The 13,298-nt window shown below is 38.9% G+C and overlaps 1 long non-coding RNA gene across 2 annotated transcripts in view; it reads right to left on the reverse strand.

Annotated features, from left to right (window-relative positions):
• Positions 1-453: 453 nt before the first annotated feature.
• The window catches only part of LOC108525039 (uncharacterized), a 34,291-nt gene continuing 21,446 nt past the window's right edge, over positions 454-13,298 (reverse strand). The window contains exons 3-4 of one of the 2 annotated variants that reach the window (XR_001884198.1): positions 6,250-6,389; positions 454-738 (exon numbers count right to left, since the gene is read on the reverse strand). This is a non-coding gene — a long non-coding RNA (uncharacterized LOC108525039). Of the gene's footprint in view, positions 739-6,249; positions 6,393-13,298 lie in introns of both variants that reach the window. The other variant, XR_001884197.1, reaches the window with a different exon arrangement.

The following is a 13,298-nucleotide window of genomic DNA, read 5'->3' on the forward strand; positions in this document are numbered from 1 at the left end:
GTTCCTTTTATGATGAGCCCTTCCTTCTGGAGCCAATGCAGTTTTCCTGGTTGAGCCATGCTGAGATTTTGTCTTGTTATTGGTCTGGCAGCACTGAGAGGGGAGGTGCTGATGTTAAGGAGGGCAGGCAGCATCTGTCTTGCAAGTCCTCCAGCCTGGTGTGGAGTCCGCATGGTCTCCAGGCGATGGGAGGGTTCATCGGTTCTGCCGGACAGTGCTCAGGGAAGTCCAGGGCCTAAACTCTGAAGACCATCTTCCCAGTGTCCCAGCCCAGGTATCAGGGTCTTCCCAGTTCTGTGACTTTAGTGTAAGAGAACTGCCAGGGAAGCAAATTCAGCTCTTCTCTGAAACTCTACCACTCCTGAAATCATATTTTGGGCTTAAATTTTAGTAAAGTTTGCCTTTGGGCTACAAGAGAAGAGATCTTAAAAATGCTTCCAGGTAGGCCTCCTGGCTTTTATGATGTTACTTTTTATTTCACAGATTCCATAGTTTTCATCAGCAATCCCCCAGCTCCTTCATGTTCATGCTGATGTACGAGCCAGTCCCTCCCGGCACTCAGCCTGGTCCGGGTCAGACGAGAGCCCTAGTCATTGCGATGCTGCAACGGGCCCCATGTTGTCACTATCTTCTCTCCACCAGTAAAGGTTTCCATCCCATGGCCCAATTCTGAGTCTCTGCTTCCTAGAACTACTTCTGGTTCCTCGTCTCTTAAGTTTCCTTCTCCAGAAGCAGATCCTGAGAAAAAAAAAATGTTAGAGTGAAAGTAACTTACTGAGGAGGAGTTTCAGGAAGGAAAGTGAGACAGAGAAGGGAAGGCAGCCAGGGAAACTGTCATCAAGGAGCACATTTCTGGTATGGGCAACCAGTGCTCAGTCATGCTGGAAACCCCTGGGAGGAGCTGAGAACACGTTCCGGAGCCTTGCACGGGGGATGAGGAGTCTGCTTCTTTACTCTTCAGTTCCCAGACATCATTGAATGAGAGCTGCTCCTACAGGTGCCGGCTCCCAACACATGAATCCTGCCCTGTGTGCAGACAGAGTGTGCCATAGAAAGCCCTCAGGTAAGAGCTTCAGCAGGACGCTGTCTGTGTGCCCAGATCTCAGAGCACCATGGGCATAGGGGTGGACATTTAAGACAGTGATGGCACCTGCTGCTGGAGAAAGGAAGGGAACTCCCTCCGCATAGCCTAACTGGGGGAAGGCTTGTGGGGTTTTGTTTCTTGCTCCCTTCCTTCATTAACTTTGCTTTGGCTTCCTTTCAGGATCTAACCTCTTCGTGATGTGTGCAGTCCTGGTGGATCTCACTCGTCAGTTTCCCTGTCCTCCCATCCCTCAAGGGCAAGCCATGGGACCCAAGCTAGGCCAATGGAACTCTCTCCTGGTGTGTTGAATCTTGAACATAATGTGCAAAGACTTTAAAAAATGGCTGGACCTCATTCGTTTTAATAGTAGTTTCTTGACATGACCATTGAAGGGCTCTTGCTACTCTGACCCTAGATGATGTCCTGAGTCCTATTCCTTATGAGAATGTTTCTCCGGTCTTCCTTTCATTACTATGAGCTGCATAATATCCTTTCAATGAAACCATTTGCTGCTTCAGTTGGTCATAAGACACTTCCATTGCTCAAAACCAAAGAAGCCTGATTGGTAAGGTGGGCATGGTGCTCGGACTTTCCAGAAGAGAACTGATTTTCAGAGTATATAGAAGATTGCATAAAAGTAATACAACTAATAGGTGACACAAACAACACTTCAATCTCAAATGTGGTGTTTTTATTAGAACAGCATCCCTCTCTCCTATATATTTTTATTCCTAAAATCACTCCTCAAACTTTCACTCAGCTGTAGGCAATAGGGCTATAAAAATTTGATGTAGGTCAGATCTACGTTACTTAAACAGATGGAAAGCTGTTTAAAGCATGAGTCCTGTTTTATGTTTCTATACCCATCCCCTACTCCAAAGTACATTGTCCTATATATAGCGGTCAGTTAGATATATTTGCTGATCGATTATCCAAAAGCCAAGGGAACGTTTGAGAAGTGCATAGCTCACACATCTCTCCACATGTGTCTTTTACCAGTTCTTGGGCATTTCCAGTGAGTCTCTAAACCAGTTGCTTTCCCCCTTCAATGGCTCCTGCCCCTTCAGGCATCCTTCCAGGGAGCATTCTGCGGCTGTTCTAGATTCGTACACACCTGAACTTACCCACTTTATGTTGCGGATCTGTCTGGTCACTCCTGCCTAGCTCTGGGTCCTTTGGGATTAGACTATTGGAAGAACTATTGGTCCCCTGGAGTTGAGCTTCCTGGCTCCTGTTTCCTGCCTTCACCTGGCGCAAGGGCACCATCCTCACCCTTATGAGAATGCAGGGCCTCACTCGGCCTCCACACCAGGAGGGAATGCAGACAGTGAGGGGGACTGTTAGAGCTCTCCCGTTCAAAGCTTCCAACAACATTTCATTCTTAGATAAACTATTGACATTTTTTCTTGATGTTGACACATTGTGTCACTTTCTTCAGAAACTTGTTCCAGTAATTTATCTTTTTGAAATATGTAGCTTTCCTCAATTATTACGAGGCACGGTTTCATATCGTAACCTGATTTCTCAGCCTTTGCAGTACCCTTTCTGCAGACATGTATTTTCTAAACCCTCATATGGTTAAATTAAATCATGAACTCCATAGAGTTAAAAGATTTATTCAGTTTTGGGTCCCTGGAGTTCAGCAAAGCACCTAATACATAGTGAGCACTTCCTAAGTGTTTGCTGATCGAATGAATGAATTAATATATCCGGGATAACTAGTATATGTGCATACTGCATTTCTAAGTAAATACACACCTTATTCTACATAAAATATTCATGTCCATGGTGATCTCTACTCTATTTCAAGCTAAGATGTGACCTTTTCTTTAAATTATATGAATGCGATGGAGAACTCGTGATGAGATAGTTTGCAGCTTCAATTAAATTAATTACAGCTACCAATTCAGCCCAGAGTACACTGTTTTTCACAGAAGTGGTGGAAATCAGGGTGGAGGAGGCTTCATATTGAAACCCAGAGTCTTTGTGGCTTCAATAGGGTACAAGTTTGGGATTGCAATGTGACTCTTCCATTCTGTAATCATCCATTTTCCCTAGGCCAGTTGCCATCCGTTGGCTATGGAGCGAATTCTAAATTTTACCTTCCTTCTGTGGGCACATGACATACTATATTTAATTCCCTTAAGAGGACATCTGTATCTAAGTTGAAATGAAGGAGAAGGTTCAATTCAAAGGTTGGATGTTTTTCTTTGTAAAGATCACTAAATAATAGGAGATGAACATGCTGCATGTCTGCAATACATTCCCAAGAAGTGGAAAGATAAATCTGTTTTCTTTTCAAACTTGGTTTCCATTTGATTTAACTGAAATCACTGCCATTGACTATCTTCCTACAAGTCAACTTCAGTCTCTCAGAAATGGACAACGTTATAAAAATTTTAACCTGATATTCAAACCTAATTCAAGAGAGTCCAAATCAAAATATACGGTAACAGTTTTCTCCAATTTTAGAGTTCGTTTGTCCTGCTTTTCCCCCTCAAACCCAGTATACGTTAATTTATTGTTATTAGTCTCTTCCCACGAAGCTCGTCTGTCACACGGTGGAGGTAATAATGGGCTGTTTAGTATTCTCTGCATAAGGTATTCCAGGCCTTGAATGACAACACTGGCCATTTCTTTGTATGAAAAACCCGATGATAATGTTGAGTATCATGAATATTTAACTGGAGATATCTGTTTGTGAATGTGTGTGTATCTGCGTGAGCATGTGTTTGCCAGAGTATGATATCCACAGTGAAATGATCCCTAACCGAAAGTGGGCGAATAAACAACTAATGTAAATTCCAAACACCGCAGGGCATCAGGATCAGTGTTCTGGGATATGATTAGCTTCTGAGTTGTGGAACTCTGTGAAACAAAGATAGATCTCGGTGGAACTTAACATACAGGGGGAGAAAGGCAGAAATGGAGAGGGAAAAACAGAGTCAAAATGAAACAATAGAGCAAGTAAATAGGAGCTGAAATCATTAGTGTCAATTACTCTCATCCAACTCATATGTGACCAAATATAAAAATGGTTTTGGGATGGAGTTGCTGAAAAATTCAGCAGATAGAGAGAATTGGGGCATATTAATGTCCTTCTGGAAGGCTTAATTTGGGGTGTGGGGAAATACAGTTTTATGCTTCATATTTTTAGTCACTCTGATGAGCGGCACTTTCTGGTGAGAAAGAATGAAAATGACAACAAATGGATTCTGTGGGAGAGCAGACAAAAGCAGTGCAAGACACTCTCTCTAAAATGAGTCCTTTCTAGTTAAAAGCAGAGGAAAAAGCTGCTCTTCTAATATCTGATTAAAAGGACAATGTAAACACTTAGTAAACAGGAAGAAAAGGTTCATTGTGCTAAATGATACTACTAGAGGAGACCTGGAAAAATTTTCATGACGTGCACTGCATTTTGGCAGCCATGGGAAATGGGTAGAGAGTTTTATGTGTGCGCCAGACCTGAGCCCAGGCACAGGCAGAATTGTGCCAGTATCACCCCAGCGCCATGTTCCATAAAGAGGTGGGCTACAGGGCCTGAGGGCCGGTGTGGGCCAACTCCCAACTGCCTGTCACCACTCTGTGACCTTGGGCAGGTTTCTGGACCTTCTAAAACTTTTGATAGTATGTGAAGATTAAATGGGATAATGTATACGAAACATCTAATAGCAATTTGTAGGTATTATTATTATTCAGACTATTTCTAGCAAAATGAATGAAGTGGAAGGAACTTCACCAATTCATCAGTGTTTGTTTCTGTCTCCCAGGACACCCTGAACTGGAGTCAGGACTCAGAGCTGTCAGCTGATGGAAGCAGAGACCGTTGTCATTTCTTCTGTAGTAAGGCAATACTCAACGTGCTGACCTTTGTGGTTCTCTCTCTACCCACCATTAAGCATTTCTCATGTGTTTGGATAGAGCCCTTCTTCCTCCTCTCCTTTTGCTGTCCCATTTTAAGTTGCTTGGCTACTATTTCAAACACACCAGTGACACCCTCCATCCTGAGCCTGTGCTCAGACTCTCTTCTGCACACACTTCCTGTGATCTTGTCAAAACACTAACATGGATGCCAAAGAGGCATTTCCACTCAGCCCAACCAAAAGTGCTCAAAAATATTTCTCCCTCCACCCACATACTCACTTTCTGTTTTTTCACATTCTGTCTGTGGTTCACCAACCCCCCAGTCTCCCAAGCCAGACACGACAGTGTCATCACAGCCCCCTCCCCTCCTAGGCATGTTCAGACAGTCGGAGCTGGTGGGTTCCACCCTAGATGCTTTTGGTCACCCCTGGGGGGCTGCACCAGCCCCGTCTTCTGCTGTCCGTCACCTGGAGGGCTACATCACTTTCCAGTGCTCCTTCCTCACTCACTGCCCCGGTCCCTTCATGGCTGCTCCACTTGTTGTTGTTAAAATACAAATATGGCCTTTATATCTCTTCCACAACCATCCCCAGTGGCGTCCCATTGTTATAGAACAAAATCCCGACGTCTCTGCTTGGCACTCGATGCCCTTCACGGCCTGGTCACATATGGCCTTTCCAACCTCACAGGAATGAGAAGACTAGCGTGCCCTTCCCCAAGCCACTCCACACACAGACAGGAATAAATACCAGGAAGCATGTGTTCAGTCAACACATTTAGCCACGAACGTATGTGATGTCATCCAACAAGAGGACAGACCAGGGAGTTCATACCCGCTGGGCTAGAAACTGGAAAGCTGGTGAGAATTTCTAGGACCAGACTGAGAATGAAGAGATGTTATCCATCCCTGGCACCCGAACACCCTGGGGAAGCTGTTTCTCCTATGGTTAGACCTTGATTTCTTCTTCGCCAGCCTAAGTCTATGGAATTTAATGATCTTAAGGACATTTTTGGTTTAGCATTTAAGGAAAATGAGCTGGTAGCAAAATATAAGCAGGGCACGACAAGGTGAACCAGAAGGGAGGGAGTTCAGGGAGGAATGGACGTTTGCCTTCCTAATGCAGGAGCCAGGAAAGCTGAGAGCCTGAGGAGCCTCTCTGGTGGAGAGAGGGCCAGGAGGAAACAGCCAAGAACACAGACCCCGGATCAGCATTCCAATAAAAAAAGGGTCGATACAGGAGTCACGGGTTGTATGAATGGAGAAGAAATCAGGAGGCAGAGGACAAGAGCAAGCTACTCACGGGCAGGTGGACAGGCAGGAGCTTGTGGGAAAGTCTGATTTGCTAGGCGTGTCCTCCAGCCAAAGAAGTCAAGAAGTCCCTGCCACCTGGGAAGTCACCTTGGTGGTCTGCCTGGTGTGTGGCTTGGGGTCACTGTTGGTCTGCTGGGCACAGCAAGCACAGGAAACAAGTGAGGACAAGCTGAAACCTTCTGGAACCCTTGCGTCTGCTCAACATTGAATTAACACCTGTAGGTCCTTTTTAAAACTTTCTATTTTGAAATAATTATAGATCTATAAGAAGTTACAAAAACAGTACAAGGAGGTCTCATGATCCCTTCACCTAGCTTCTCCCAGTGGCTACAGCTTATGAACTATGGTACAATATCCACACCGGGAAACTGACACTCGTGCAATGTGTGTGTAGGTCTATGTCATTTTATCACATGCAAACTTGAGTAATCTCCCCCGCAAACAAGACACAGAATGGTTTCGTCACCATGAAGATGTTTACAGGCACACCCACCTGCAAACCGCATGATTCTTAAAGCCAGGAAATCACCAATCTTCCTCCGTCTCTAAAATTTTGTTATTCCAAGGATATTGTATACATGGAGTCATATACTGTGTAACCCTTGAGACTGACTTCTGTCACTCAGCCATATTCCCCAGAGATTCCTCGGAGTTGCTTGTGCATCAAGAGTTTTTCCTTCTCAGTGCTGAATAGTATTCCATGGCACTGATGTACCGCGGTTTGTGTAACCATTCACACATTGAAGGACATGTTGCTGGTCTCCAGATTTTGGCAACCGCGAATAAAAAGGCTGCCAAGAATTGTGTACAGTTTTCTGTCAATTTCTCACTTTTCTGATATGAATGCCCAGGTATGTGACTGTTTGGCCATAGGATCTTTGTATGCTTTGTTATTGTTGTTGTTCAAGAATTTTCCACGTGATTTTGCAGAGGGTCGGGACCATTTCATATTCCCACCAACAACGTATGAACGATTGAGTTTCTCTGCACCACTGACAGCATTTGGTGTGGTCACTAGCTTTTATTTTGGCTGTTCCAGTAGGTGCTTTGCGGTATCTCACGTGACCTTAATTTGCATTTTGAAGGTTAGTGATGTTGAACTTTTTATGTGCTTTTTTCTATCTGTTTGTCTTTTTCAGTGAAAGATCTCTTCATGTTATTTTCTATTTTCTAATTGGATCATTTTGTTTTTTTACTGTTGAGCTCAGAGAGATCTGTACAAATTACAAATATGAGTCCTTTTACTGATATATGTTTTCCAAATATTATCTCTGGGTTTATAGCTGTCTTTCCATCCTTTTAATGGAGTCTTTCACCCAGCAAAATTTTTGTTTTGATAAAGTTCAACTCACGGATCTTTTTCTTTTATGAATTGAACTTTTGTTACCACATCTGAGTACTCTTCATCAAGCCCAAGTCCTGAAATTTTTTTTCTGTGTTTTATTCTCAAAAATTACAATTTGGTGTTTTACTTTTAAACCTATAATCCATTTTTAGTTACCTTTTGTATAAAATGTGTGGTTTAGGTTGAGATTTATTTTTTGTTTAAAAGACTACCTGTCTTCCATTGAATTATTTTAGTACCTCTGTGAAAAATCAGTTGGCTGTTCTTGTGTGAGGCTGTTACTGGTCCATTTTTCTGTTTCATTTATCTTTGTGTGTATCCCCGTCCCTGCCAGTCCCATAGTCTCAATGCTATATAATAAACCTGGAAATAGGGCAGAGTGATTCCTCCCACTTCATTATTCTCTTTCAAAATTTGTTTAGCTATTCTTAGGATTGTTCTTTCTCATATAAATTTTAGAATAATCTTTTGGTATTTATAAAATTTTGCTAGAATTTTGATAGGAATTGTGTTCAGTGTTTGTAGCAATTTTGGGAAAATTGGTATGTTGACTCTTCCAGTTCATGAGCAAAGATCCTCTCTCCATTTGTTTAGATTGTCTTTGACTTCTTTCATCAGCATTTTGTAATTTGCAGCACACAAATTCTATACATGTTCCATTAGATTTATACCTAGGTACTTGATTTTTTTGTAGCTATTACAATGGTATTATATTATTTGCAGTTTCGGTTTATCTCTCTTCCTTATTCGTTTGTACAGATACAGTTCATTTCTGTGTGCTGATTTAGTATCTTGTGAACATATTGATCTGATTTGTGGTAGGAAGTTTTGTTTGCTGGTTTGCTTTTTAGATCCTTTGAGATTTTATGTGTAGACAATCATGTGATCTACAAATAGGGGAATTTCTTTCTTTCAGATCAGTATGGGTTCGTTTTACTTTTCCTTTCTTATTAGACAGTATGATAGTAAAAATTTCCAGTATGATGTTGAATAGTAATTGTGAGAGTGAACATTCTCACCTAAATCTCAGTTTTAGTGGAAAGCCATTTAGCATATTATCATTAAGTGTGATGCTAATTGTAGCATTTTGTAGACAGGACATTCTTTATCAAGTTGAGGAGCCCCCTCTATTCCTTACTGATAATTTTTGTTATTAATATGTGCTGAATTTTGTCAAATGGGTGTTGAATTTTGTCAAAAGATTTTTTTCCCTAAATTGGTGTGATCATGTGATTTTTTTCATCTTTAGCTTGTGAATACAGTGGATTACACTGATTGATTTTTAAAAGTATCAAACCAGTCTGGCATCCGTAGAATAAGCATTCACTTGTGGTATATAATTTTCTTTATATATTGCTGAACTGTATTTGGAAATATTTTAATAATGATGTTTCAGTCTGTAGTCCTGAGAAGATATGCGTATGCAGTCTGAAGCTTGCTAATTTGATTTTTGTCAATTTTACTAATTCTTTAAAAAACTAAGTTTTTTTTTTTATTTTACTCTTTTGTTTTCAAATTCATTGATTTATGTTCTTATCCTTATTTCTTTCCTCCTACTTGCTTTGGGTTTATTTTGCTCTTCTTTTCTAATTTCTTGATGTAGAAACTTAATTTGAGGCTGTTTGTCTTTTTTAATATATGGACCCAGGGCTATAAATTTTCCTCTAAATAATGCTTTAGCTGCATCCCACAGATTTCATATTTGTGGATGTATTTTTATTTTTATTTAGTTCAATTTTTTATTTATTTCCTTTGAGACCTCTTTGATTCAGAGGCTATTTAAAGGTGCAATATTTTGTTTTCAAGTTTTTGGAGATTTTTCTTTATATTTCTGTTATTGGTTTCTGCTTTGATTCTGTTGTGGTCAAAGGACACACTCAGCATGATTCCAGTTCTTTGAAATTGTTGAAGTATGTTTAATGGTAACAGATATGGTCTACCTTTGTGAATGTTCAGTGGGAGAAAAGAACATATATTCTGTGGTTGTTTACTAATACGTTCTTTAAGTGTTGATTAGTTGCTGTTGGGTAACGATGTTGTTAAATTCTCCTGTTTCTTGCTGATATTTTCTGCAGTTATTCTATTAATTATTGAGAAAGGTGTTTTGAAGTCTCCAACTGTAATTATGAATTATTCTTTTTCTTCTGTGACTTCAAGACCTTTTCTTTGTCTTTAGTTTTCAGAAGTTTGGCTATCATATGTCTTGGCATGGATTTTTTTAGGTTTACCTTGTTGGAGTTTTCTCACCTTCCTGAATCTGTAGGTTTATGTATTTCACCAAATGGGAGGTTTTTAGCTTTGAACAGTTTTTCAGCCCTTCCCTCTTCTCTCCTTCTAGGCCTGTGATGATACAAATATTAGATCTTTTGCTTTAGTTCCCTAGGTCCTTTAGGTTCTGTTTGCCTTTAAAACAATTATTTTCTTTTTGTTGTTCAGATTGGATAATTCTTTACTTTTTAATTTTTAAGTTTAGGGGTACATGTGCAGGTTTGTCACATAAGTAAACTTACGTCCTGGGGGTTTGTTGTATGGACGATTTCATCAGCCGGGTATTAAGCCTAGTACCCATTAGTTATTTTTCTGATCCATTCCCTCCTCCACCCTCCACCCCCCGATAGACACAGTGTGTGCTGTTTCCCTCTATGTGTCCATGTGTTATCATCATTTATCTCTGACTTATAAGCGAGAATATGCAGTATTTAGTTTTTCTGTTCCTGCATTAATTTGCTAAGGATAATGGCCTCCAGCTCCATCCATGTCCCTGAAAATGACATGATTTCATTCCTTTTTATGACTGAATAGTATTCCACAGTGTATATGTATCACATTTTCTTTATCCAGCCTGTCACCGATAGACATTTAGGTTGATTCCATGTTTTTGCCATTGTGAATAGTGCTGCAATGAACTTACTTGTGCATGTGTCTTTATAATAGAACAATTTATATTCCTTTGAGTATATACCCAGTCATGGGATTGCTGGGTTGAATGGTTTTTCTGTCTCTAGGTCTTTGAATAATCACCACACTATCTTCCACAATGGTTTAACTAATTTACACTCCCATTAACAGTGTATAAGCATTCCTTTTTCTCTACAACTTTGCCAGCATCTATTATTGTTTGACTTTTAATAATAGCCATTCTGACTAGTGTAAGATGGTATCTCATTGTGGTTTTGATTTGCATTTCTCTAATGATCAGTGATGTTGAGTTTTTTCATGATTGTTGGCTGCGTGTATGTCTTATTTTGAAGTGTGTCTGTTCATGTCCTTTACCTGCTTTTTAATGGGGTTGTTTATTTCTTGTAAATTTGTCAAGTTCCTTACAAATGCTGGATATTAGACCTTTGTCCAACGCATAGTTTGCAGACATTTTCTCCCATTCTGTACATTGTCTGTTTACTCCATTGATAGTTTCCTTTGCCATGCAGAAGCTCTTTGGTTCAATTAGATCTCATTTGTTAATTTTCACCTTTGTTGCAAATTTGCTTTTGGTGTCTTTGTCATGAAATCTTTGTCCATGCCTATGTCCTGAAAGGTATTGCCTAGGTTGTCCTCCAGGGTTTTTGTAGTTTTGGGTTTTACATTTAAGTCTTTAACCCATCTTGAGTTTATTTTTGTGTATGATGTAAGGAAGGGGTCCAGTTTTAACCTTCTGCATATGGCTAGCCAGTTATCTCAGCACCATTTATTGAATAGGGAGTTCTTTTCCCACTGCTTGTTTTTGTCAGGTTTGTTGACGATCAGATAGTTGTAGGTATATGGTCTTATTTCTGGGTTATTTGTTCTGTTTCATTGGTCTATGTGTCTGTTTTTGTATCAGTACATGCTATTTTGTTACTATAACCCTGTAGTATAGTTTGAAGCAGTGTAGCATAATGTCTTAAATGTTAATCTCACTTGGTTGTAAAGGGAGAACAAGAATGCCAAGAGGAAAGAGAAAAAGATAAAAGCAAAGATCAGTAAGTCAGAAACCAAGAAAAAAAACTCATACTTTCTTAGGTACATTCTAGCGAATTAAAAAAAAAAAAATGCATAGGCAAATTATTGACAGATGTAGTCAAGATACTAAGAGATTAAATGCCACAACTATAGAAAATCACTATTAAAGAAGTCTTTAGTACAGATAAATATTTTGAAATATTAAGAATGATTTTTAAATTGCACATTAACAATGATAAAGTGTTTATAACATGAATTGTTCTCCAGAAGAAAATTACTTAAGTTGACTTAAAATAAAAGAAAATTTTTAAAGAGCAACATTGAAATGATTACTAAATAAATAACTTCAAAACTGCTTCTAACTTCAGACTTTTTACCTATTTGCAGTAACAGGAAGTTCTTATGATTTTGAAATGGAATTTTAATTTCTTAGTCATTCAGAGGCACAGCAGACTCAAGAGTGAATGAAACTGATCCCCAGTTCTCAAGGAGCTTATATTCTGGCTAGAGGAAGCAAACAGTGAATACATCAGAAAAACCATAAACAGATCAAACAATTCTAGAATGTCAGAGTTAAAGGCATCTTTTCCTCCAGATGCCTCTTTTTCAATCAAGACTGAAAGGATATTTCCTTAATATTAGGACTAGGTTTACATCAAAGAAGTAATCTACAAACTTAATGGGGGAAAACTGGAGGAAGTCCATTTAAAATCAGACCCTGGACTAGAATGTCTGCTTATTTAACAGGGTTATAGAAATGTTGTTAATGGTTTACCACAATGAAAAGAAAGATATAATGATGTATAACTAGTGGATTTGATCAAATGCAATTGATCAAATGAGATAGGACTCGATTTGATCAAATAAAATTGTTATAAAAATCAATATAAATATCCTTTTATTGAGATCGCTTATAAATATATACTCAATAAATAAAATCCAAGATATCCACTAAAAATGAGGAGAAAACGAAGCGTTGATGACTAGTTAGAGGGTTCACTCTTCATCTTCACTAAAAATAAAGAGAAAAGAAAGAGTTGATGGCTAATTAATGGATTTGCTATATTTTATAATTTATCAAATTATAAAGTATAAAATATACATATGAAAACAAACCTTTTCTTTATACCAGTAAAATTCTAGCAGAAGATATTACTAAAAGAGATCCCTATCATAATTCCAACCAAAGCATATGCCACCAAGAAATAAAACATAAAATTTTAAAATTCTGAAGATTTTTAAAAGCCTTGAAATACATAAAATCTTGAATAAAGGAAAACATACAAATCATATTTATCTATGGGATGCATGAACATTTGAAATGATATGTCATTTTCCCACAAATTAAAGCAATTGAAATCAAAATTATAAATTACCTAGAGAATAATAAGCAGGTGAAAATACAAAGAATATTTCGGGAACAAAAGTATGAGGCAGGCATACAACTGACTTTGCCAAACATCAGTTAATAGTCTTAAGGCAGGGCAGGCATAATAATGGAACAGAATGGAAGGCCATGAACAGGTCAAATTCTCTGTATACTTTAGCATATAATAAGGCATGCATTTCTCATCATTGAAGAGACTATCAGTGAATTAAGGAGCATAAATGTAGTGTGTACCATGTTCCATAATAAACAAAAGAAGGACCAAATAGTTCATTGGAAACCAAGAAAATAAAGATACAACAATTTAAAATAGCTGGAAGATTTAGAGGAGAAAAGGGCTTTTTAGCATAAGATCAAAGGAAAAATT

Source organism: Rhinopithecus bieti, unplaced genomic scaffold (genome assembly GCF_001698545.2).
Source record: "Rhinopithecus bieti isolate Rb0 unplaced genomic scaffold, ASM169854v2 scaffold_84002, whole genome shotgun sequence".
In the NCBI taxonomy this organism is placed as follows: domain Eukaryota; kingdom Metazoa; phylum Chordata; class Mammalia; order Primates; family Cercopithecidae; genus Rhinopithecus; species Rhinopithecus bieti.